The 25,700-nt window shown below is 37.2% G+C and overlaps 1 long non-coding RNA gene across 1 annotated transcript in view; it reads right to left on the bottom strand.

The window, feature by feature from the left end:
• LOC137461317 (uncharacterized) overlaps positions 1 to 25,700 on the bottom strand; it is an 85,598-nt gene that overhangs the window by 9,819 nt on the left and 50,079 nt on the right. The window contains exon 2 of the long non-coding RNA XR_010993326.1: positions 22,751 to 22,828. This is a non-coding gene — a long non-coding RNA (uncharacterized lncRNA). The remainder of the gene's footprint in view (positions 1 to 22,750; positions 22,829 to 25,700) is intronic.

The raw sequence follows: 25,700 nt of genomic DNA, 5'->3' as shown, positions 1-25,700 counted from the left end.
AACCTCCCTTGACCTGCTGTCCACACTCTTCTTAACACACCCCAGAACTTCATAGGCCTTTTTGGCCATGAGAGCGCATTGCTAGCTCATGGTGAACTTACTGCCCACCAGAACTCCCAGTCTTTCTCCACAGAGCTGCTTTCCATTGGGTCTCCCCAACTGCAGCACTCTACACTTGTTCCTGTTGAACTTTGTGTCTCTGCCCAACTCTCCAGCCTGTCCAGGTTGCTCTGGCTGGCAGCACAGCCTTTTGGTGTGTCAGCCACTCCTCCCAGTTTTGTATCATCAGCAACCTTGATACAGTACACTCTGTTCTCTTATCCAGGTCGCTGATGAATATGCTGAACAAGACTGGACCGAGTACTGACCCCTGGGGCCAAACTCTTTTGCTGGAGTAAGAGATTCAGTTTACTCATCAGCTGCAGCCCTTAAAATATTGGAGGAAGACATGGAACAATGTCACAAGTAAATAAAACCAAACAGGGCAACCAAAACTTAGAACATGGCAAAGGCATTAGAGTGAGCAGATGTTAGTCAAAAATGTGGTTGCAGAGAAGTAAAACGCAGACAAAATATAACCCTCCAATTAATAGTGCCAACTTTTGTGTTGAGCTGATAAAATAACTGGCATCTTCAGGCTAGCCTGTTAACATCCAGTATGCATAATCACAGAGGTAAGTAGATACATGTAATCAAGAGTTGCAGCTACAGTAATTATTTTAGGAACTCTTTCACAGAAAATATGTATTTATGCTTAAGAATTAGGTTTTGAAAGATGTTCTACATGTTTTTAATCATCTTTTGCAAACAGGAAGGTCTAAAATCCTATAAAAAATTATTAAATGTCAAAGGTCTAGTCCAAATATTGTTTGTCTAATATGTTTTGTCACAGTACAACACCAGAGGGCTAGTTCATATCAGAGCCATTGAATTAAAAACAACCAACCAACCAAACAAACAACAAAACAAAACAAAATCCCAAAACCACATGCACAAAAAACCCCACCAACAATAAAGACTCTCAATTTCTGTAAGAAAAGTTTTAAATGAGCAGGAAATATTCTCCCATAACAAGGACCCATATTAAAATATTTCATTAGTTAGATGCTGCACTTTTACAGATTTTCATTTGAAGACTTTTAACCTTGCAATAGGTTATAAATCTATTTCCTGGTGAACTGGTAAGCAAGAAATACTAAGGCACAAAAATGAATTACTAGTGTATACACCATTGTATTTCCTGTATAGGCTGTAGATTGTTAGGATAACTGTTTCATTTTGTTTCATAAATCCAAAGAATTCAAATAAATATTTCAACATATCGTACACATCAGAACATATTAAGTCTATTTAACAGTCCATCAATGTCTTTTATGATTCAGTTTAAAATTGCTCTGTATCACATTATTCAACATGGAACAGTGTCAGCTGTGTTTTAAAAATAGGTTCATCATTTTACACTATGAACTTAAAAAAGCTGGGAAATAACTAAAATTATTTGAGGAAATGTCTTGGTTTGAATTAGAACAGAACCAATTGTGTTCAGTGAATCTGCTTTTCAGCTCAGTCTCCTTTGAGTAACTGCACTTTCTGAAGTTCACTACATATTTTCACAGTGTCTGCTTCTAGTAGTGATAACACTCAATGTTTGTAGTTAGTACCAAGGATTGCTATGCTATCACAAGTCAGTATTCCCCTCCATAATCCACCATATACAAGTAAGCTGAAGGATCACAAGGGTCAAGCTTTCTTCCTCAATGGCTGGTGTCCAAGGAGGGCTCTGTCCATTTTGCCTTTAATCCCAGCTTGTGTGTTCCTGAATATAGTTCCCACCCACCATTGAATCCAGTCTGCAATTTATCTGGTGCATGCCCACAGCACAAGTGGTGAAGGTGATGTAACTGCCATGAAGGGCATTTCGTTTGGTATTGGTATTGTATATATTTGTAACTATTTCATTTTATTGTTATTATTTTTATTGAAGTTGTTTAAGTTTTATTTTCCAATCCATAAGTCTCTCTATTCTCTTTCCCTTTTCATTTGGGAAAGGAGAGGGGTTAATAGGAAGCATCTGCCACGCTAGTGGCTGACACAGCCTTAACCCTCAACAGGGAAAGAAAAAGGTAGAGTTGTTTTTAATTGTCTTTTTATGCTTGTTATGTTAAAATACTTCCTGGAAAATGTGTTTTGTATGTATTTCTGTGAGGAAGAAATGGAAATGTGTATTCTGAGTGAAGTCAAACAGAGGAGTGACATTTAATGATGGGTTTTAAAAGAAGGTGGACAAGTGTTGAGCCAGAGTTTCCAAATACATAAGTAGTTCTAGCAGTTGAAAGCAGAGCATTTAAATCCTTTTGACATTCTTAATTGGATGTTCCCTCACTCTCTCGCCTGTCTTGCTGTTTGAATTTATTTCTCTCTAAATTTTTCAGAATATTCAGAATGTTCACAACCTTGCAAAAATAATGCACTCAAGTATTTCTGATGTATATGAGGCCAAATTGTGTGCACAGCCCAGAACCATTAAAGTCAGTGGAGTTATACCTTGTGATATTTTACCCCCAACACACCACATTTAGCAGTCAAGAAAGATAAACTGATGTGTTCCCTTCTTTAAAATCTTATTTTTGCCACAGGTTAGATATGTGAGGAATCAAACTGATAGAAATGGAAGTTTGGTACAGAACGGGAATAATATGAGCTCTGCAATCATACCTATGTGTATGTGTTGGAAAGCATGCACGGACTCCTGAGTTGTTGAAGCAGGAATCATTGAAGGGTATTGAACAAGCAGTTTATATAGGAACAATTGAGCAGGCTAAACAATTAACTCTATTCCAGCCAAAACCACCACAGGCATTTGTAAAAGTTCACTGTGTATCATGTAGTTCTATGCTTTGTTTTCAAATCATTAATTTTAGCAGGGCAAAAATGAATACAACAGGAGCATTCTTAAGGCCAGAATCTGAGAGGTATGCAATGCAATTTGACTGACTTAGTACAAAGTTCAAGCTATCACAAAGTAGCTATTTCCAGCATAAAGAAAACAGCAGGTGGGGTTTTTGAAATTTGTATCTTTTTTCAACTGCCTCTACTTTTCATATTCTTCTGAACAATTAAGTAGATCTTTTTTTCAGCTTCTCTTGGGCTCATACTTTTTAAACTTCTGAAGACACAGTCACTGACCTTTCAAGTAAAGTGCGCATGTCTTCACCCTTATTTCTTTATTACATGATGATTCAAACATTTCTGTTGTGTTGATAGCTCAGCATTAAAAGAGATCAATATAACTGAACGCTATGTTTTCAGGATTTTGTATTTTATTTTCTTTCCCCACCCCCTCAGTTATGTAACTGTATTGTGGGCTTGAGTTTTTTTCCAAACTGCTTGATTCAAAACCTTTTTATCTATTTAGTGTAGTACATATCAGCAAAGACAAAATGTGGCAGCCATAGCCTCAGGTAACTCACAAATGGGTTGTGTTCGCAACTGAGAGAGTGTAGGGAAAAGCACAGCTTGCTTTGTTCAGTGGTAACTGAGTTAATTTTTTGCTGACATTGATATTCCATGATAATTGCTATATTTTATGGGATCCCACAGAAATTCATGTTACCAGGTTTCAAATGTGACAACCACCACATCCTGGGCTGCATCAAAAGAAGTATAGCCAGCAGGTTGAGTGAGGTGATTCTTCCCCTCTACTCCACTCTGGTGAGACCCCACCTGGAGTATTGTGTCCAGTTCTGGAGGCCCTATTACAGGAAGGATCTGGACATGCTGGAACATGTCCAGAGAAGGGCCACGAGGATGATTAGAGGGATGGAGCACCTCTCCTATGAGAACAGACTGAGCGAGTTGGAGCTATTCAGTCTGGAGAAGAGAAGGCTCTGAGGAGACCTAATTGTGGCCTTCCAGTGTCTGAAGGGGGCCTACAAGAAAGCTGGTGAGGGACCTTTTAAGGTGTCAGTTAATGATAGGACTAGGGGGAATGGAAAAAATCCTAGAAATGGTTAGATTCAGATTGGATGTTAGGAAGAAGTTCTTTACCATGAGGGTGGTGAGACACTGGAACAGGTTGCCCAAGGAGGTGGTGGGAAGCCCCAGCCCTGGAGGTTTTTAAGGCCAGGCTGGATGTGGCTCTGAGGAAGCTGATCTTATGGAAGGTGTCCCTGCCCATGGCAGGGGGGTTGGAACTGGATGATCCTGGAGGTCCCTTCCAACCCTAACAATTCTCTGATTCTATAATTAAACTAAAAGAAGAACATCATGAAATGCTGATTGCTGGAAACAGTATGGCAGGAAGTACATCACTGCAAGATCGTGCTCCTCTTACAGGTACCTGAGGTACCTGATACTGACCTCAGATAGAGATGAGCAGTAGGCTTGGTATGACTTTTTGGCCATCCACAGTGAATCTCAAACATAACTGTAACACTTTCACAATCTACTGTGAAAGCAATGCATAGATGACTGTTGAGAACACAGTTAACTCACAGAGTGGGACTTTTTTATGGTTGTTAGTCTGGCTGAGATTCTGACCACCTGGAAATACTGGACTGATAAATAGCAAAAATCCCTTTTATTTCCAGGAAAGAAGAGAGAAAGAGAAGTTCATCTGCCAAAGACTGGATGTGTTAGGAACTGAGCATCTTTGGTCAGCCACAGGTAGAGGACAACAGTCACTAAGGGCTGTGAGAAGCCAGGTTTTCAGAGTTAAATGAGCAGATGGCTTATATACAGAAGGAATGGCAGCTGCTGGAAAACAGGTAATGTAATAAGTTATTGACTCTGTGGAGGGCGAGACAACTACAGCTGTGATACATGAAGTCAAGATGCCTTTGCAAGGCACAGAACAGAAATTAAATTATCTATGAGAGTGCTGAAATAGATCTGAGAAGCAAGGAAGTGCACTACTAGTAAAAGAAAGATGGTGAACATCTGCCTGGAACTGTGCACAGTCTGATCCAAAATCCTTATTTAGGAAAGTATAAGGATATTACCACAGAGACAGAAGCCAAAGTAGGTGAAAGAAGTCTCTTACACTCCTATTAATACACATTCATAATCAGTATTGTGACATCAGAGTTTTCATTAGAAATACAGATTTTTTTTTTTCATGTTTACTATCCACAGTTAAATATTTCAAAGCTTCCATGAGTGGGCTATATTATAGCTGTAGCCCTGCAAGCCATTACCCCACTGACTATTTTGTCTGACTTTCTCTTTGGCAGAAGAGTAGACAAGCAACAGGCATCCACTGCTTTGTGGCATAATGGGATATTATAGCACAATCTTGGTGTTGCTCCTTTTGATACAGCAAATATACACTTCTCTGTTTCTACAGCAGAGCTGTGGGGAGGGGGGAAAAAAGTAGCATTACAATTATGCACATAAATGCTTCTAAGATCTGAAAATTTTGTGATGGCTGCTTTTAGCCATAAGAAAGCTAGGGCTATTTTGAGGATTCTTGTATTCTCCATAGCATAGATGCAGGAGAATAAATGGACTGGCTAATAGCTGCAAAATACCTTTATCTATGCCACAGAATTCTGATGATCTCAGGCAATTGTTGGAAATGAGGAGAAACAGAGTCTTTTAAGGCACAGCTGACTATGAGTGAAGCAGGTTAAAAACCATGATATGTGCAAAGCATGTTTTGTGCTTGAGGGCCTTTGTGTCTTGTCTTTTACCCTTTGGGTAAAACCGCTTTTTTTTTGTTTGTTTGGTATTTTTTGTTCATTTCCTTTTTGAAACAAGCAAATTGGAGGAAGTGTGTTAAACATCATTTTAGTGTCTAAGCTGAAAACCTCCATCTCTCTGCACTGACTCAAAACAGGGTCAAGCATAATGACCTTTATTATTATTATTATTACTTCAGGATAGAAGTGAATTGTTTTCCAGAGCTCCTGAATGCTGAACAGATTAATGAAGAAGAGATAATTATTCAAAGGGCAGAATCTGGGGAGAGATAATGGACAAGGAGATGAGGGTGGACATGGACAGGACTTCTACACTGTTAGTCGCAATCTTTGTTGGTAGAGGGTAAGAGTATTAAGTAAGAAAGATTTTTGCTCAGCATGGTTTATAACCCGCAAGGTGAAAACAGCTTTCTGAATTTGAGTGTATGGATGCCCAGGCTGCTTTCATGCCCACAGAAAAAAAGAAAGAAGCCTTTAATTTTGACTGTGCTGTTGAGAGAACACTTGACAGCCCTCTCCTTGTAAGTGTCTGTGAGTAATTTCATTATTAATGCTTGCTGTGCAATACTTCAGGGATTGGGGAAAGAAGGGGCTCAAGCACTGTTTTTCAGTTTCTCACAGCTTTCTCCTCTGCCTTTAGTTACATCTCATTAGTGCCAATATTCTTCAGTACTGTATTTTAAGCCTTTCCTTGCACAAAAATACAATAATAAAAAACCAAAGAAACAAACACACACCCCCAAATTCCCACCTGAATAAAACCTCCAATCTGGTGTTGAGCACTTACTGTTAAATTGTGACATCCCCCTGGAAATTAACTTGTTGCAGCTTTTCTTTTCATTAAATATTAAATAATCTTATAATAAAAATAATATAACATCATTTGCATAGATGAGTACAGAAAGACTATGTGCTCCCCTTAGGATCCATAATCAAATATTTTTCTACATATTCAAGAGTGGTTAAACAGATTAAAATCCTAAAGAAACAGGAGGAATTTTAAGATGCAAAGAAATATAATTTGCACCAGTTTCTAAAAACAAGTATGTATGATTTTCTTTAATGTTAATAGATAGTCATACAGGGAAAGTAAGAATGAAATGTGATTCTGGACATGAGAAAATTCAGAAGCTGTATATGTTATGTGTGAGGTGCATGCTTTTCAGCTATGAACACAAATCTCATAAGATAATTGTGTTCTTCCTTTGTATTAATCACAGTGAAAGCAAAGATTGCCCAGTGCTGAGAGGATTTCACTCTCTGAAGAAACTACGTTATAAAGGAGGCTGGCATGAAGATGAATGTAAAGAGAATTAGGAGAAATATCATGTGATGGGTAAGTTTTATGTATTGGAAACACCCTGGTTATTCAGTAATTAGCACACAGTTTGATTCCAATCTGGTGTAATGCTGCAGAGTGCCATTAGAAACAGCAGATGTTCACTCTAGGGATGGTTGATCTTCATTTGTGAGTAAAGTGATTCCCATGTATATTATGAGAATAGAATAGAATAAACCAGGTTCGAAGAGATGTTTGAGATCATCATGTCCAACCTATCGTCCAACATCACCTAATCAACTAAACCGTGCAACCAAGCACCCTATCAAGTCTCCTCCTAAACACCTGGAATGATGGTGACTCCACCACCTCCCCAGGCAGCCCACTCCAATGGGCAATCACTCTCTCTGTGTAGAATTTCCCCCTAACCTCCAGCATAAACTTCCCCTGGCGCAGCTTGTACGTTCTCTGTCATATCCTGAAACTCAAGCAAGTACAACCAATGTAATACTGACTTGAGCTAATGAAACAGAGTTTGACCTATATGTTCTCACTATTAAGCTTTATAAAGCATTTATGATCCATACGGATGAAGACAACTGGTGTACATTAATGCAATGTTATTATTCTAATTATCTTTGCATATGGCAGAGTAAATATTGATACTACTAATAAAGTCAAAGCAAGATGGAATTGAATATTCATATTTTAATTCACAGTACATTACAGATGTTTTATGCTGAGAATTAATGCTGTGTGAAGTTATATATAGCTTGTTAGGCTTTAATTTCACTGGTTGCATTATCTGCCATATGTCTGTTCTGTCCTTAATTATAACCCTCTGGTACAAAAAATAATTGTCATCTATTATGTTTTCAGTTACAAAGAAAAGCAACAAGGAATAATAAATAAATAAGGAAAATTTAAATTAGTCTGATTCTGAAGAGCTACCACATCAATCTCAAAGGCTTTTTGACTGTCTCATCACTAGAATTAGAGAAAAAAAAGGGGGGTGTACATGTGGGTTTCTCCATCCCTATTACAGTTGATTTTTCTTCCTCCATTAATGTAGTATTAATTGAACATTGCAACTTGCTTGTGATACTTCATATTCTTCTCCTCTCTATCTTGAGACTTCCTGATTTCTAGAATTTCAACTGAAAATTCCTGTTTAGAATGCCAAAGATTTGTTTCTACTCTAGTCCTTGTCAATTCAACATATATCTCTCAAATCCTGCTGGCATATGAGATTTAGTCTCTTAAATTAGAACGTTGAACTGCCTTCTTTCAAATTTCTCTTTACTGTCTTGATTCTTGAATTCTTGTAATTCCCAGGCTTGCATGTAAACTTCTGATCTATTTTGCCTCTCATCTTCACTCTGACAATTTAGATCTTGTCATCTTCATTTCAGCACGTTGTCATTACTCTCCCTAATGCTTCTCTTTCCTGAGCTAGTGAAAGATAAATCTATGATTTGAAAATACTTCCAGAAAGAGAATTCACTTGTCTTAAAACTAAGTGTTCCAGAGAACACAAGCAAGAAAGTCTGAGAAGGGTCCATGGGCCCCATTTTTTCCTTGAGTGGCCACATGCATTTATCACCAGGTTAGCAGTCATTTTGTGTTCCCTTGAAGAAGTAGTTTTATATAGAAAAAACAATATCTTAGCATAATCTGTTCTCTAGCTATAAATGGCCTGTTGTAGGGTTGTTGTTTTTTTCCTTCTTGGTATTTATTTGTTTTCTTCCTGCACTAGACCAGACATCCTTGGAGACTTGCATATGGACTTTCAGTTCTTTTAAGTGCCTATCTAATTAATTGTGCTTTCAAGAGCAACTACTAGCTGGTTTATATATTGCAAATATTGAAATATGTGCATTAAAATTATATGCATTTAAAATTGTATATATATGTATAAATGTAAACTAAGTCAACGAAAAAATTGCTATTTGATTGTAAACGCTTTTCATTCCTCAGGCAGAGCTACCCTTCCACCAAATGAAGAATGGCAAGAGATTAAAATAGAAATTAAGAATTAAAAAGAATCTTTATGGAAATTCTAAAGTATCCCTTAAATGACATTGATTTAGACATATTTCATCAGATGCTTGAGATAAATAAATTAAAAATAAGTCTTAATTTAGCAGGGTATAAAGCTCATAGATATATGCTAAGAGTACATTTAACTAAAGCTGATCTCTAAGTGCTCTTCAGCATTGCACATCAGGCCCCTAGGATCATATTTTCTGGATGCCTGGTTGCATTATTTGTGCCTAGCACAAAAGTACTGACCTGAAAGTCTTGTTTAAGTGACCATCTAAGAATTCCTTCTTAAAAATGAGTCACAAGCATAGATAGGATCCTTTTCTCTAGAGCAACAGAAATTATGCTGCCTTAATTACAAAACCTTAATTTTGAAACAGTTTCCTGCCACATATAGAACATATATTTAATGAAATAATATAAAAATTCAACCAATTAATGCATAGATGTCCTTGAATCATCTGATGCAAAGGTACTCTGAACTGAATAAGACAATGGTAAGGAGGACATAGAGGGAAGAGGGCTAACCCTAGCAACTATTTTCTTAAAGGCAATAATTTCTAATGTTTGTTTTTCTAATTCATCCAGTATAACCATAAAATCTTTTATTTAGTGAATTGAGGCCTAACACTTTCTTAAAAAATATTCACTAATGTTCTCCCACTGCATCTGGCACTAACTAAAATATTTTTAAAACAACAACAAAATTAAAATAAAACAAACCAACCAAAGAACCCCACACAAACAAACCAACCAAACCCAGGACTCCAACAATAAATTTTCAAAATCAACATTAACAGCTGGATAGCATTGAGTTTAGAAAATATTGTAATCAGACTATCAAACACATGATGTGGATAGTACATTAATATTGACAGCTCTCTCAGAAATGTTATTTGAACTATCAGCCGTGATAGTGTTACGAGATAGTAAATCCATTTTTCTGGTAAGCATTTGTTCTCGAACTCCACAGTGCTGTAGCTGAACTAGGAGAACCTTATCTGCTCACTCCAGGGGGTTTGGACAAGATAGCCATTGGAGGACCCAAGTCATTCTGCTATTCTATGATTCTTGAGGCATTTCCACTACCCAGGATGCTGATGATAGGCAATCCATGTATAATGTACAGTTTCTCTAAACATCTCAGATCACTAGATGTGATCTAAGATGGCTTATGGTACTCAAATATTCTTGAAAGCAAAATGTGTGGAATTCTCAAGCTTCATTGGAATTATTTGCTTGCCTCTAATTAGAATCTGATTCCAGTTCCAGCCACGGTCTCATCTCTTCAAGGACTGCGACTGCCCACTGACTTGGATTTGAAATGAAACATTTTGGATAATTTTTCATTTGTGTTCTGAATTTTAATTATTATTAATTTTTTTTATTTATTTCTAAACAACAAGTTTATTCTCTGCTAAATATTTTTGCTGCAAACTGAATCAACTATAAGGATCATTTAATATGAAGTCCTTCAAAAGAAACTATCTTTCAGTGAGAAAAATGTTTTCTTTGGCAACAAATGCCTACATTTATGACAGGGTTCTAGGCTGTGAATCTCTAGTGGAGAGAAAATTTTTTTCTCTATGGTTAATTTTGGCTAGATTAACCAGGCCTTAATCTTTCCTGTGATAGCTCCTGACTACAAACACATATTCTATTCTACTTCCTTTTTCTTTCCTTTCAAACATATGAGGGACTGTGCGCACATTATTCACGCTACTCACACTACCTCACTCCCTGCCAGCTGCTAATATAAAATCCTACTGCTCTCTAGGGAGACTTGTTTTACATGTGTTTTTCTAAAGATCAGTATGAAATCTTCCTCTCTCTAGTCTCACACTTGTTCTGTATGCTAAACCACATTTTAGATTTACTTAGTTTATTCTGCCCTTCATGCATTCACTTCTTTCAAAGTGGGCAACATAGAGACCTCCCAGCACCACCTTAATTGTTTGAATTTGAATGAACTATTTCTCATAAGGCTGCAGAACAGTTCTCCCTCAATACCCTTAATTTACATACAAAAGTTGATCAGCCCTGCTGCAGAATACCCAAATGGTAGGAGCAGCCTTCTTTGCTGTTTAGTCACAGTTCCCTTGTAAAACCCCTTTACAGTGTAATTATTCTCCTTCCCCCTACTAAAACAGGGCATGTACTGGTGAGATTATAAAATGATACAATAATGCAACACTAAACTGGATTCCACAATGAAAATATCTGGAAAATTCTTTTCATTCTAGTACTTTTTACTTCCTTTCTTTTAAGTAAAGTGATTTTTCTCCAGCCTCCTCTCTGTATATATGTATATATGTGAGTGCCATATACACACAGTAATGTAAGGAAGCTTTGCAAACAGGCAGATCCAAATCTGGCTCTTAAATTTATTGTATTTTGTACAACTATTTTGTACAAAGAAGGTTACTCACAACAGAGTAACACAGGAGAATGAAGATAAATTTCCTGTTTCAAACTGGGAAACCAGACTTGAGATCCTGTTTTTAATGCTTCCCACTCAAAGATTTGGGGCTACAGGTTATTCTGTGATGTTTTATGTAAAGGCCTTTCTATTTTGTTTGGTTTTCTTTACTACTGTGCATGCAATAAAATCTGAGGGAGAAAGCAGAAGCATAATATTGCAGAAAAAAAAATAAAAGAAAACTAAAAATCTAAATACATATACACATACATACACACATATATATGTGTGTGTGTGTGCAATCTGTTGGGATTTACTCATGAATGCAATTATAGCCTGGAAGTGGCAGAAAAGAAATAATGTAGCTAGCATTTGAAAAACTATATGCACTTCCAAAAAGATCTATGTGGAGAAAGAAAAAAATTAAATTGAAACAGTTAAATTTTTGTTTGAAATTAATTGGATTACCTGATTGAAAAATTATAATCGGGTTATCAAGTATTTCAATCTCACTGAATCACATTTCCTTCTTTGGGGTGATAGGGAAAGTTCACCTTGAAAACCAGAGAATTTTACAGCTCTTCCTTGCTGATAAGACAGCAGAGAGAACTGATGTGACAGGTCAGTCTAAAAGAAGCAAAATAGTTTATTCTCCTCTGTAACAGCTAGTAGGATGTCACGCAGTGTTGACTGATGAACTGAATCATTTTATCATGGTTCTTACATACTCTGCTTAATAAGCAGCATGCACTGGATATCAACTCTTCTCTGTGTTATAATATACAAAAAAGGGAAGTAAAATGAAACTTACTGTTGCATTCTTGCCTTACAAATATTTGCTAGCCAGCAAAATGATCCACAAGTGCTTTTCTGGGTTTCATCCATCATATATCAAGTCAGCACATTCAGCCCTTCATCATAATATGCATAACTAACACAATTACTTCTTCACCAAAATTTAAATCTGCAGTTCTTACTCATAGTTTCATAGTTTCATAGTTTCATTCAGGGTTGGAAGGGACCACAAGGATCATCTAGTTCCAACACCCCTGCCACGGGCAGGGACACCCCACACTAGATCACACTGGCCAGAGCCTCATCCAGCCTGCTCTTAAACACCCCCAGGGACGGGGCTTCGACCACCTCCCTGGACAACCCATTCCAGGGTTTCACCACTCTCATGGTGAAGAACCTCCTCCTCACATCTAGCCTGAATCTCCCCACCTCCAGCTTCATTCCATTCCCCCTAGTCCTATCACTACCTGAGGTCTTGAGAAGTCCTTCCCCAGCCTTCCTGTAGGCCCCCTTCAGATACTGGAAGGCCACAATTAGGTCACCTCGGAGCCTTCTCTTCTGCCGACTGAACAGTCCCAACTCCTTCAGTCTGTCCTCATAGGAGAGGTGCTCCAGCCCTCTGATCATCCTCGTGGCCCTTCTCTGGACACGTTCCAGCACCTCCACATCCCTCTTGTAATAGGGGCTCCAGAACTGGACACAGTACTCCAGGTGGGGTCTCACCAGGGCTGAGTAGAGGGGGAGGATCACCTCCCTCGACCTGCTAGCCACACTTCTCCTGATGCAGCCCAGGATCTGATTGGCTTTGCGGGCTGCAAGTACTCCCATTTTTATTGAAAGGATAATCTTGAAAATAAACATCACCCACAACAATGCAATACTTGTCATAAATGATTCTTTACTATGCTTCAATGGCAGTGACCCTAGCTAAGTTGTGGAAAGAAAAGAGGGGCATTTAGATAGATTTTTTAATACCATAGGTACTATTGCAACATAGAATTAAAATTGTGAATAACAGCATCGTATTAAATAACAGTAACCAACAGAGGCTGGTGAATTCATGGAGCTACAATTAGAGTGCTTTTCAAAATACACAATATAAAGGTGCACTTTCTCCCAGTAAAAATGACTCATTATTATCCAAGTTGTGAATGTTACTTGATTTTAATTTCAGAAGATGCCAGTGACTATCTCTTCTGACCTCCCAGCTTTTTGATGTTGATTCTACAAAGCTTTTCCAGTTATAAATTTGATACTGATGCTGCATAAAACACAAGTGCATTTGTTTCACTTCTCCTATCCTTGAGAACACTTTAGAAGTAGTTTTCCTTTATTTAGTTATGTATTAAAATACTTGATTTGCTCAAATGTATTCTCTTCTATACAAGCTGCCTTGTACACTGATGAAATTTATTTTATCCAGTCCCATGGGCACTTTCAGAATAATTCAATTAGAGAATGTAAATGAGGTCACTGTCTCTGAAGGGTTTCTATATAGGGAAGGGAGAAAAAATTGTGGTATTACTGGAACAATATAAGTTGACTAATTGAGCTTAGGAATGGATACTTCTACAAGGCCTTAAAACAAACAAGTTTTCTAGTAATAGCTTCATTATGTCTCAATCCTAAAAGTGAAGATGTTTTATGCTATTGTTAATTTTAAATGCAGTTCACATATTTGTTATGGCACTGTCCAAATGATGAGACCAACCTGATTAGATAAAACTATAGCAAGAATTGTTGGGAATTTTGAAGCTACTGTATAGTTATATGGAGTACTTATATCCTGGACCTCAAACTCATTCTCAGTTTACTAGCAGTTTCCTTCACATTTTACACCAAATTGAAAAAATGTATTCGCCTACAATTTCCAAATTCTCTATAGTCCAGCACAGAGAAGTGCTGCTTATCTCATTAAGATCTGAGAGAGCCCAGTGTGGCTCTCATTCTGCAGATTATTTTGCTTTTGACACACAGGGTACATTTTTGTGTTTGAGTTTCGTCAACGTCAGGTGGTATTACTACAAATTGGCAGGCTGCTGTGGGAGAGTGGTTACTGATGGGGATCCAAAATATATTACACAATGCAACAATGTTGCTCTTGAAGTAACATTTAGAAGACTAATTTAATTCTTGCTACAATTAACAATATGTTATCCCTCTCCTCCCCCTGGCGGGAGGCAGCATCCATGAAAATGTCTATGGATCTATCACACAAGTCATCCGTGACTGTGACATTTGTGCTGCTATTAAGCAGGCAAAATGACTTAAGCCCTTGTGGTATGGTGACAGATGGTCCAAGTACAAGTATGGTGAAGCTTGGCAGATTGACTACATCACTCTACCACGTTCTCGTTCTGGTAAGCAATACGTGCTTTCTATGGTAGAGGCAAACACTGGGTGGTTGGAAACTTATCCAGTTCCACATGCAACTGCACGCAACACCATTCTCAGTCTGGAGAGACAGATCCTGTGGAGACACAGAACTCCAGAGAGGATTGAGTCAGACAACAGAACTCATTTCAAGAACACCCTTGTAAAGAACTGGGCAAAAGAGCACGGTATCAAGTGGATATTCCATATTCCCTACTATGCACCAGCTTCAGGGAAGATTGAATGCTACAATGGTTTGTTAAAGACCATGGGAGGTGGATCTTTGAAAAACTGGGAAAAACATTTAGCACAAGCAACCTGGCTGGTAAATAGTAGAGGTTCAGTGAACTGAGCTGGACCTGCACATTCAGACCTGCTACAGAAAGTAGAAGGTGATAGAGTTCCTGTTAGAGGAAAAAATCTGTTAGGTAAAACTGTTTGGGTATTTTCTCCCTCAGGAGAGGCTAAACCTGTCTGAGGGGTGGTTTCAGCTGAAGGTCCGGGTCACACTTATTGGGTAATGCAAGAGAATGGTGAAAATCTGTCTGGAAAAATTGAGAGTTGCATGAAGGATCTGAAAGATTCCCGAGCCCATTGGTATGTTGCATCTCTTCATTGATGTCCTGACGAATCATGAGCCCACTGAGCTAAGAATATCTCACCTCTATGTTTCCAGTCGAGATCAAAATTAGAGTCCATGTCTACTTGAGAAACTCTTGCAGCTAGATCTGCCTGATGGTTGTGTTGCTGTTGCTCAGTAGCTTTGCTCTTAGGAATGTGAGCATCAATGTACCTCACTTTCACTGGAATTCTCTCGATGCAATCAGCAATGTCCCACCCCACATTGGGCACCAAGAAAAAAAAAATGTCAAGGGTTGAAGGGGAAGGCCACAAAGTCTCCCCCCCCCCCCCCCCCCCCCCCCGTAAGTAAAGGGAAGAAAATTGAAAGGGAAAAAAAACAAAAAAAAAAAAAAAAAAAAAACCAAAACAAAACCCAACCACAGCCAGATTAGCAAAGGAATGTGGTATATTTACAAAGCAGTTTAGGGAATGCAGGTTTATATACAGAATTTACAATATTTACAATATATACAGACATATACAACAAATGGACACAGAAATGAGATTCCCTTCCCCCCGTCTGGAGGAAGGGTTTCCCCCCGTACCCCCTTCTCTCCCCTTTTTCCCCAAAGAGGGTTAGAAAGAGAGAAAAAGGAGCAACTGTTAATTAAAAGCAGCTATATGGTTAGAGCAAGTGTGTTAGCAGAGGCCTTATCTTTTTCCAAGGTCAGTCTGGCTGAAAGCCCAGAAAGCTGTGAGCTGCGCAAGGAAGGGGAGAAAATGCAAGACTGCCCACAAGTCTCTGCTGAACTCCAAGTTCAAAGGTGCTTTCTACCAATCTACCAATGAAATTAGTTTAGATCTGTCTTTCGTTTATAAACATTCAGCCACAATGTCCCCTTTCTTAGAGGGACAGCCTCAAACAGTCACACAGTATAAGAGAAATTATTCCTTTGAATAGTTATGTTCTATGCTCCTTGTGGTTTGTAGGGTACTGAGTTTCAAATCAGCATATTTGGTGTATATTTTATACCCCAAAAATTCAGAAATTCAACAACCTATTCAGTTCACAAATCACAGGAATTAGGTCTTTCAAAGTATGCATTTGCTACCAAGGTCACTCAGATGTTTTTCATAAACTGTTATTGCTTGCTCTGTACCTCTGAATTTTTTAGGTTGGCCTTTGCCAACCTAAAACTGACAATCAAGGAAAAGGAAAGGATCCCCTAAGTGCAGAAAGGAAAAAATAAATTTTCTGATAAAAAGGAGTCTGGTTTTAAAAATGAGTATATTGGATGGGGAAACAAATTTAGGATTAACACTATTACCATATCCCACCAAGATTGTTTCTCAAAAGCTGCACAAACAGAGAAACGATTGGTTAATATGAATGTCTGCAGAACTACCAGCCTGCATGGCATTAGTCAAGTGGCAACTGGTCTAGAATCATGTTCCTTTAAAAAGAAAAAAAAAAATGGAAGAGATGGGAAGAGTCCAAAAAAGAGCTAGATGAGATAAATGACAGAAAATATGGCATATTCACAAATTTGGATAATCCCTATTGGGGAAAATGGAAAGAGGTGGTAGACACACTTTCATTGTAAGTGCTAAAGAAAGGTAAACTTCTGTTCCTGCACCAATTGTCTGTGGTGACATCATTCAACTTCACAACTAGGGAAGACTTTATTCTCCCTTCTAGTTCTGTTTTGTACTATTCTTCTCTTATGAAACTATGTGTACATCCCAGCTGGGATCTCTGGATTCTATTCCCATGTAATTTAACATAAAACTCTTTTTCTTAATTCAGTACAATGTATGATAAATTAATTTAACATCCTGTGCTGCTGGAACAAAAAAAGTGAGAGCATAAGAGATAATAATTATGCAAGAACCTAAAAGGAAATGTGTAGCATCATGTACCAATAAAGCTTAGAAAGTCAAAGCAACTGTTCTGGGAAATTGCATTTCTAGTCTTTTCACAACCATGCATATATTTCTCAAAGTTTCAACATCAGCATATGCAATAAGTTTCACAACAATTTGCATTTATTTAAATGGAAATTAACAAATAAAGCTATTTGACATCTGATAGAATAAAACCTCATCCATCTGCTAAGTAAACAATAACAAGGGTTTTGGGTTTATTTTAAATCTAAGCTTTACAAAAGGTGAAAAACTGTTTTCTGGAGGTCAAAATTTTCTTGATACTGCAAGATACAGTCATGTTCAGAATTCTAGACACTGGAGGAATACATATGAAATAAGTAAATCTACTGCTTGGGATAAATTGGATCTGATTTTGGGTTTTTTTTGAAGGTCAGTAGCTTTTGAACCTATGGGCAACATCAAATTCACAAACTCCTTTCCAGACAAATTTAGAATGGCTTAACACAGCTGAAATGGCTTAATAGGGATGAATATGTACTTTGTTCCAGAAGAAAGTGCCTTTGAATGATGAAAGCTGCTCATAAAATAGATGGGTCGTGGGATGTCAAAAGGAATACTTGCAATCTATCCAGCCTTATAACTTCTTATCCTGTTGAGTGCTAGTCCATGAGACAGACCCACAGGAGTTGAACACTTTTAAAATACTTATATAAAGGCTTCGAACATGAGCTGGGAGGAAACTAGGAAGGCAGTGAATGAAAAATCAGCTTTTATGTAGCCAGCATTAAAGTCAGAAAACCATAACACCTGTGTCCTAAAGACCAAATACAGACAAATATCAAGCTTTTCTTTACTCACCATGCCATCTGTAACTGTTGTAGAAGAAAGGCTACCAATATGACACACGAACAAATGAGTTTCTGTTATGTTACCTACTACATACTATCTGACAGACATAAGACACTGATGTCAAAAGGACTACAAAGGGATCTCAGAAGATCACATGAAATTAAATTCAGAACACAGTTAATGCCACATAATACATCAATATCTCAATATATTACAAAGATAAAATGTTTGTATTTTTTTTCCCCAGTTCTAAACAAGCTTTATTTATTTTTTGCAGTGGAATTATTTCTCTTCAACTTTTCATGTGGGCATGTTTGATTTCATACACGTTGCATCCTTTATGATCATTTTATCTGTCATCTCTCCAAAGTTTTTGTGAGTTTTGTGAGAGACATTTGTGAGCCTACAATGTATCAATTCCTTTGCTATTGACATCAGTTAGGCTGGAACTTTAAAAATGTGCAATAAGGGAAGGAAAGGGAAAGGATGAGACTATTTCATTTGGAAGGGACCTATAACAATCATGTAGTCCAGCTGGCTGACCACTTCAAGATTGACCATAAGTTAAAGCATGCTATTATGGGCATTGTCCAAACGTCTCTTAAATACTGACAGACTTAGGGCATCTACCACCTCTCTAGGAAGTCTATTTTGGTGTTTGATCACCTTCTCGGTAAAGAAATGCTTCCCAATATGCAGCCTCCATCTCTCCTGATATAGCTTTGAACCATTCCCACTTGTCCTATCACCAGATCCCAAAGAGTAGAGATCAGTATCTCCTTCTCCACTTCACCTCCTCAGAAAGATGTAGAGAGCAATGATATCACCTTTCAGCCTCCCTTTCTCCAAATTACAAGTAGAAACAGCAGCAGGGGTGGGCAGGAGAAACAACAAGAAAAAATATGTAAGGTCTGAATTTGCTTTTAATAGTGCTTCCTTTCCCTTCCTCCTTCCCCCCTCCCCTTCTCCCCTCCCTCAGTCACAACTTTTTCACATCAAAATTCATCAACAAATGTTTTCAGTACATAGACAAAAAGCTGTTATCTTTGCAGACATTTTTGTTGTCATTCCATTTTTTGGTTTGGGTTTTGTTTTTTGGTGTTTTGTTTGTTTGTTTGTTTAACCAGAATATATACACTTACACATTCCTCTACCTTTGCTTTCTTTTGATTCCAAAGATACATCTTTACCTCCATTTTCAATTAAAATAATTTAAATGGTCTGATACACCACATAGGTTAAATTGTCCAGCTACATACAAGTCATTAGTAATGCCTACTGTCTTGTAGAACTTGAAACATATTTGCTGCTATTAGACATTTCCTTTTTCAAAGTAAGATGTTGAGGTAAATGGCAATCCTCCGTACTGTTTTGGCTTCAGGGAAGCATTTATGAAACTTTCAAATTTGTAAGGAAAATAACAAATCTACCTCTTTACTCATGTGACTAACAGCTTTTAAAATACAGATTGTTTAAATTTATCACTATGGAATACTTTGAAATTGTACCTAGAAAGAACAATATAAACAAATTCATCATTTTATAAGCATTTTTATAGCATATATTCTTTTGTAATGTTCAGTTTTGAAAAGTGAAACTTTGAATCCAGTTTGTTCTAGTTATTAGAACCCTTAAAGAGCACCAAGAACACAATCGTAACACTTTGCTATTTTTCTGAACAATTTTTTAATTAACATGATGGTCAAAGTAAATAAATTGAACTATTCAGAGGCAATACTCCAAGTCAAAAATCTGAAAACCTGAAATTATCTGATTCCTTAGGGCAAATATAGATATTTTTCTATCACAGTACAGTTGAGTCTGGAAGAAACATCTGGACACAATCTTGTCTACCTTTTCCCACCAAGGCATCAGACTTTATTAATTACTGGAAATACCTCAGCTCTACATAGACAATGATGCAAATTTCAAATAAGCTCTGCTTACATAAGCATTAAGTAGGTTGGTGGGGGGAAAAAAAAAACCAGCCAACACAACACCAACACCACTAAACAAATTAAAAGAAAACCAACAAACCAAACAAAACACAACCAACAAAGCAAAACCAGAATTTAAAAGGCCATGCAGTCACATCTGCTATTCAATCAAGCTGACAATTGAACCACTGGCTATTTCTCCACAGCACATGTCTTTGGAAAACATTTCTGCTCCTTCCTCCAGGCTAACTGGGGCCTCTCATGTCTAAGATATTCCTGAAAGTTTCTCCTGTGAGTCATCTTTCCTGTTCAAACTTTCTGTTGTGCACCTGTCTCTGTACTGCGTGGCTGAGATCTGGATATGATATTTCCCACTGTAATACTTCTATCCTCTGTAACAAAGCTATTCATGTGGTAAAGAAATGCACATACTTCTTTTACTTGCTGTTAGGAAGATTACAGAGAGCCATGTAATGAAGGCATACTTCAGCTTAACCATGCAAGGATTCAGGCTACTTTTGAAGTACTCATGTATACAGGTCACTAGAAACTAAATGGAATCACCAGGTCTCAAGTAATCAATAGTCTCCAAGGATGTAATGTTAAAATATAACTTAGTATACAGAACAAGGAAAGGGTGAGAAGGAAACTTTCCAAGTAAATGTCATAAAAAAATTCAAAACCATAGGCACTTAGAAGTTTTAAGAAATTGAAAGCCAAGAAGATAATCTTCCTATTACTGTTCATGAGAAACCCACTGTACAGTTCTATTCAGTGTACAGTTACTACTAACATTATGAATTAATCTGGAATTTGAAGGAGTTAAAAGGCAGAACTTTAGAGTGAACCCACTCTAAACAACAAGGTTTCTATCTGTCAAAATATTCAAAACAGAAAAGTCAGTTCCTTTGTAACTGGTTGTCTAAAATTTTCCACTTATCCTTGTTTAGATTCTGTACTTGAGAAAAATATTCTGAATTTTCAGGGGTACTATCTTGTAAGAAATAAAATAAGCAATGTTTTTTATTTGCACAATATGAATAATGAAATACATCTTTTAAGAGTTGGACACTGAAGTTTTCCTTGTTATTAAAAGATAAATAAAATATGACATCTGGCATGGCTTGACTGTGTCTTTAAGAAATAGTTTATTGTAATTTAATTTTCTATATGGTTTTTTGCATGCATCAATTTTACCAATTTCCCATCAATATAAAAAGAGACTAAATGAAGTATCAAGTAAAAGCCAAGTGCAAAAGTACAAGAATACAATGTGGTTTTTCTCTCAAAAAGCATAGCTTTACATTCTTTCATCTCCCATGTTACAAATAAGACTTCCCTTCTTTTGCTATCTCTGTTTAGGGATATTTGGTCATTGGGGAATGAAAACACATCATTATTTTACCTATTCTATTCACCTAATCACATAATTATTTTACCAATTACAAATCTCACTTTTAAAATAGAAGTAGTATTGTTAATTTTCATAAACAGACTCTTTGGAGTGGATGCCAACATACATCCCATGTCTTTGAAAACCAAGTAGCAATTGAAACAATTTACAGTTGCTGTAAAATGCTGCTCTTAGTTATTTGATGAACTATCTATATAACAGAACAACCACTGACACATTAATTAGCTCAAAAGTCCACATCAATATATTTGCTGTTTTGTTAAGTTTCAGCTGTACAAAAATGCATACAAAAAAGGACTACAAGTGGGATTTCCTATCCACTTTTTGATAATAATTATGTCTTGCTCCATACATTTATGCTTCTGATTCATTTAGAGTCAGTCTATATCAGTTCAATTCAGTTTTGATTTCATTAGGGATGAACATACGTCAAACATTGTTGCCTGAGTTGAGACTCAGATTTTCAAAGATCCAAAAAATCTAAACTACAGTGACCTGAAGTAACACTGATGCTTGTCACCTCAAATGAAGATCAGCAAAGGCATTGGTATGGCAGAGTTTATAAGGAAAGCAAAAAGTCTGTTGTTATGACTAGAGAAACCCAGAGGCATCCTGTTCTGGATTGGATACAGGCTTTCTTTAGACTGCTAATATTTAGCGAGGTGACTTCTGAATTTCCGCTTGGATCATGAATGGCTCAGTCTTGACTACATTTTGACTTACTGATGTTTCATGCTACATATTCACTGTCTGTCTCAGTGATTCCACGGTCAGTGTAACGCTGTGTGAAAATTCAGAGTGCACAGCATGTGCTTTATAAAGCCACAGCCATCTTTCACTATATATTGTTAAATAAAGGCAATTCAACTTGATGATCAGTGTTTAATTTTTTTGTTGATGCTCAGGATATTCTTTCTCAGACCTAGTTTCACATACCTCTCTAACTATCCTCCCCCTCACTCTCCAGAGACCATTCTGGTTTTCCTGACCTGAGGTAGCTCTCCCATTCAAAACTGTTCATCATCATTGACTTCTCTCCTAAAGACCTTCTCTCTCCACCATCTTTCTCTCCTCAATACATCTTTCTATACCTATATTACTTTGTTCATAAAGTCTCTTTTGGAAAACAGTTAACTACCCTGTGAAACTGATGATTTATTTTTTTTTTTAATTAAACCTAGCCAAGACAGTAATCAAAAGGCCACAGAAGCCATCCTACAGATGAGATTAAAAACATATTACTTTGATTAATTTAGATTACACTAGCATTACTTCGCAGAAATCTCTTTTCATGACTTCTAGTTATACAGGCTGGGGTATGTATGTCTGTATCTGTGTAATTCCATTCTCTAGCCAGCAGCACTGGCTCAGCAGAATAGTGTTAGAATTCCAGCCACAGGTGTTAGAATTTAAATACTGTATGGAAATCTTAAATAAAGAAATGTATGCTTGTACTTTGTTCCTGAGAAGACAGAAAAGCCAATCATTACGTACCTTAATAACTTCTCAGTCCATTAATAACAATATTCAGCCACAAATCCTGTATTAAGAAGGAGCAAATTTCAAGGTAACCTGAAAAAAAAAATTTAAGAAACAAAGTGTTTAAACTAGAAACAGTGAGAGCTCAACCAATGAAGGAATTTTGTCCATAAAACATGCTGTTTCCTGATAGTATCACTATATTGCAGAATGATTTTTTTCAGTAAATTTTTCATTTATTATGCTGTGTAAACATTCCTGTTCCAACATAAAGAGGAGTTGCTGGGAGTTTTGCCAACTCATGTCTGAACACAGTGTAAAGACTCTCCTCCTCTGGATGTAAGCTGTGGCAGCAGTTAGAGATATGATAGCTCCTTCACAGATGACTTCATCCAAATTTTTTAACAGAAGACCCAGAACACATTGCTTTTTTTTTGCTTTGGTTTTAAACTGAGGGATTAGGGCAAACAAGACGTTCTAGTTTCTTCACTAGGACATCAGGCCTGTGCATATTTCAGTAAGTTTAGTGAGAAGAAATGCTGTCAGGCTATGAGATGTACAGTAAATTTTTCTTTGTTTCCTGACAAACACAACAACAAGATGTACCACTGTATAAGTAAATGAATGTGCTTATGAAACTTTAACAACTAACTTGTGGACACCAGAGTAAAAGCAGGAGACATATGCCTGTGTCAGCTAAGATTTAGTTGACATCCTGTATAAAACATATTTATAGACCAGGCATTTTTTCCTCATGTTATCACTGAAAGCTAGGATAGATCTTTAAGACAGACTTTGAAACCAAAGGACACCACTGGAGTGACTTTAATGGAATAAAATAATCCAAGATGAAGGGCAAACTGACTAAACTTCTTGACAGTGTCTTGGTTACCAGCTGTAAGGCTGCAGTAACTTCACCTTGATCTATCACAGAATCACCAAGGTCGGAAGAGACCTCAAAGATCATCAAGGAGACTGAGAACAGTCAGGCTTCCAAACAATGCAAATTTTTCTGCACCAAGTACTGAAATGAACCTCTAAACCTAATCCTAACACTAACAATAATCCTAACTCAAACTGTAACACAAAACCAAAAGGTTTCACCCTTACTCTAACACCAACCCCAATGGCCTAAACCTAATCTTACAGGCCTGAATCTAGTCCTAAACCTGATGGTGTAATGCTAACCCAGTGTCCTGACCCTAAAACTAATGGCCTAACTCTAACAATAACCCTAAACTTAATGGTGTAACCCTACCCCTAACAGTCTAAAACTAACCCTCACCCAAGTGGCCTAACCCTAACCATCACACTAATGGCAAGGCAAACCCTGAAAAAAATAGAATTTAACATAAAAGTAGACATCAAAACTATACTCAGTCACTACAAGTTTAGAGTTTTCCAAAGGTGGGTTTCACTGAGATCAACCAAGAAATACAAACTACCTAAGGTAATAAATACTTATTTGTATTAAAAATAATATTGAACATAATTGAAGATTCATAGCAAAATAGAGGACTTTTTCACAGTACTTTTGAAATAAATGCACAGTTAGGCTATCATTTCTCTTACAGGTAAAGCTAGCGGTATGATTTTATTTCAACCATCATTTCTGAAATATGAATATGTGTTACAGACACCTCTGCAATCAGACAGGTTAAAAGATTTGGGGTACAGTCCTGGTAACTTCATATATTGTGGCATTGTTCCCCTTTCTGAGACTGAAGGAGGGACACTGAAACTGAGAAAATTTAGGACATGAAGAATATATGAAATTATGAGCTGCTACTTCTTTTGCTGATTACTTGTCTCTTTTCTAAAGCAAGCAAGCGCTAAATCCAGCAACTCATTGTCACCTGATGAGGATGCCCCAGCAGGCAGTCAAGATCCACAAACATGCTTTCTCACTCTCATCTATGGGATAGGGAGAGAATTGGAAGAACAAAAGTGTGAAAAATCATAAGGTGAATAAAGACAGTTTAATAGGTAAAGCAAAAGCTGTGCTCAAACAAAGCAAAATGAGGAACTCATTCACCACTTTCCATCAGCAGGCAGGTGTTTAGTCATCCACAGAAAAGCAGGGCTCCATCACACACAATGGTTGCTTGGGAAAACAGATGCCATAACCCCAAATGCCCCTCATTCTTCCCCACAGATTTTATTGCTGAGCACAGTGTCATATGGTGTGGCACATCTCTTTGGTCAGTCAAGGTCAGCTGTTCCAACTGTGTCCCCTCCTAACTTCTCCTGCACCCCCAGACTGCTCACTCTGTAAGCACTGCTTGGCAACAGCTAAAACATTGGTGTGTTATCATCACTCTTTTGGTTACAAATCCAAAATATAGAACCAGACCAGTTACAATGAAGAAAATTAACTCCACCCATTCCAAACCAATACATTGGAACAGCTACATTTTTATTAGGAGAGGAAATGTTTTTGTGGTTTGCTTTGGTTTGGTTTAAAATCATGGAAAGAATCTTTATGTAACTTTCAACTCAAAATATTTCAATAGCTGTTTCAGTAAAGATCTATCTGTGATATGAAAGCTTCAGAGAGGCAGTGGAGAGAGACACAGAAAACACCTGCTCCCTATCCTAGTAATGTATCACATGAAAATGCTATAAAAATACATTTCTTAACATATTCAGATTCTTAGACTTTCTTAAATAAAACTGCAATATGTGGGACAAAAATCCCAAAGTGAGAATATTCACAACACCAAGAAGTAAATTGTCAGAAAAGAGGAAAGATAATCTAATTGCTCAAGAGATTCCCTTCCCTAATACAAGGAGTCTTTCCCACAAGGACTGAGTTTCTTTCCAGATTGGAGAGAGCCTTGAAAAGTGGTGCCTAGCACATTCATGTATAAATGCAGGTAGCATGGCAGATATTAAATATAGTAATGAAAAACTGTGGAAAAGGCCCTCTTGGTGAGGCATTTTAGAAAGTGCCACCATTAACCTG

Source organism: Melanerpes formicivorus, unplaced genomic scaffold (assembly GCF_026170545.1).
Source record: "Melanerpes formicivorus ecotype bairdi unplaced genomic scaffold, bMelFor1.0.p_v2 SCAF_4, whole genome shotgun sequence".
NCBI classification, from domain to species: domain Eukaryota; kingdom Metazoa; phylum Chordata; class Aves; order Piciformes; family Picidae; genus Melanerpes; species Melanerpes formicivorus.
This window is presented reverse-complemented; position numbering and strand designations above follow the sequence as displayed.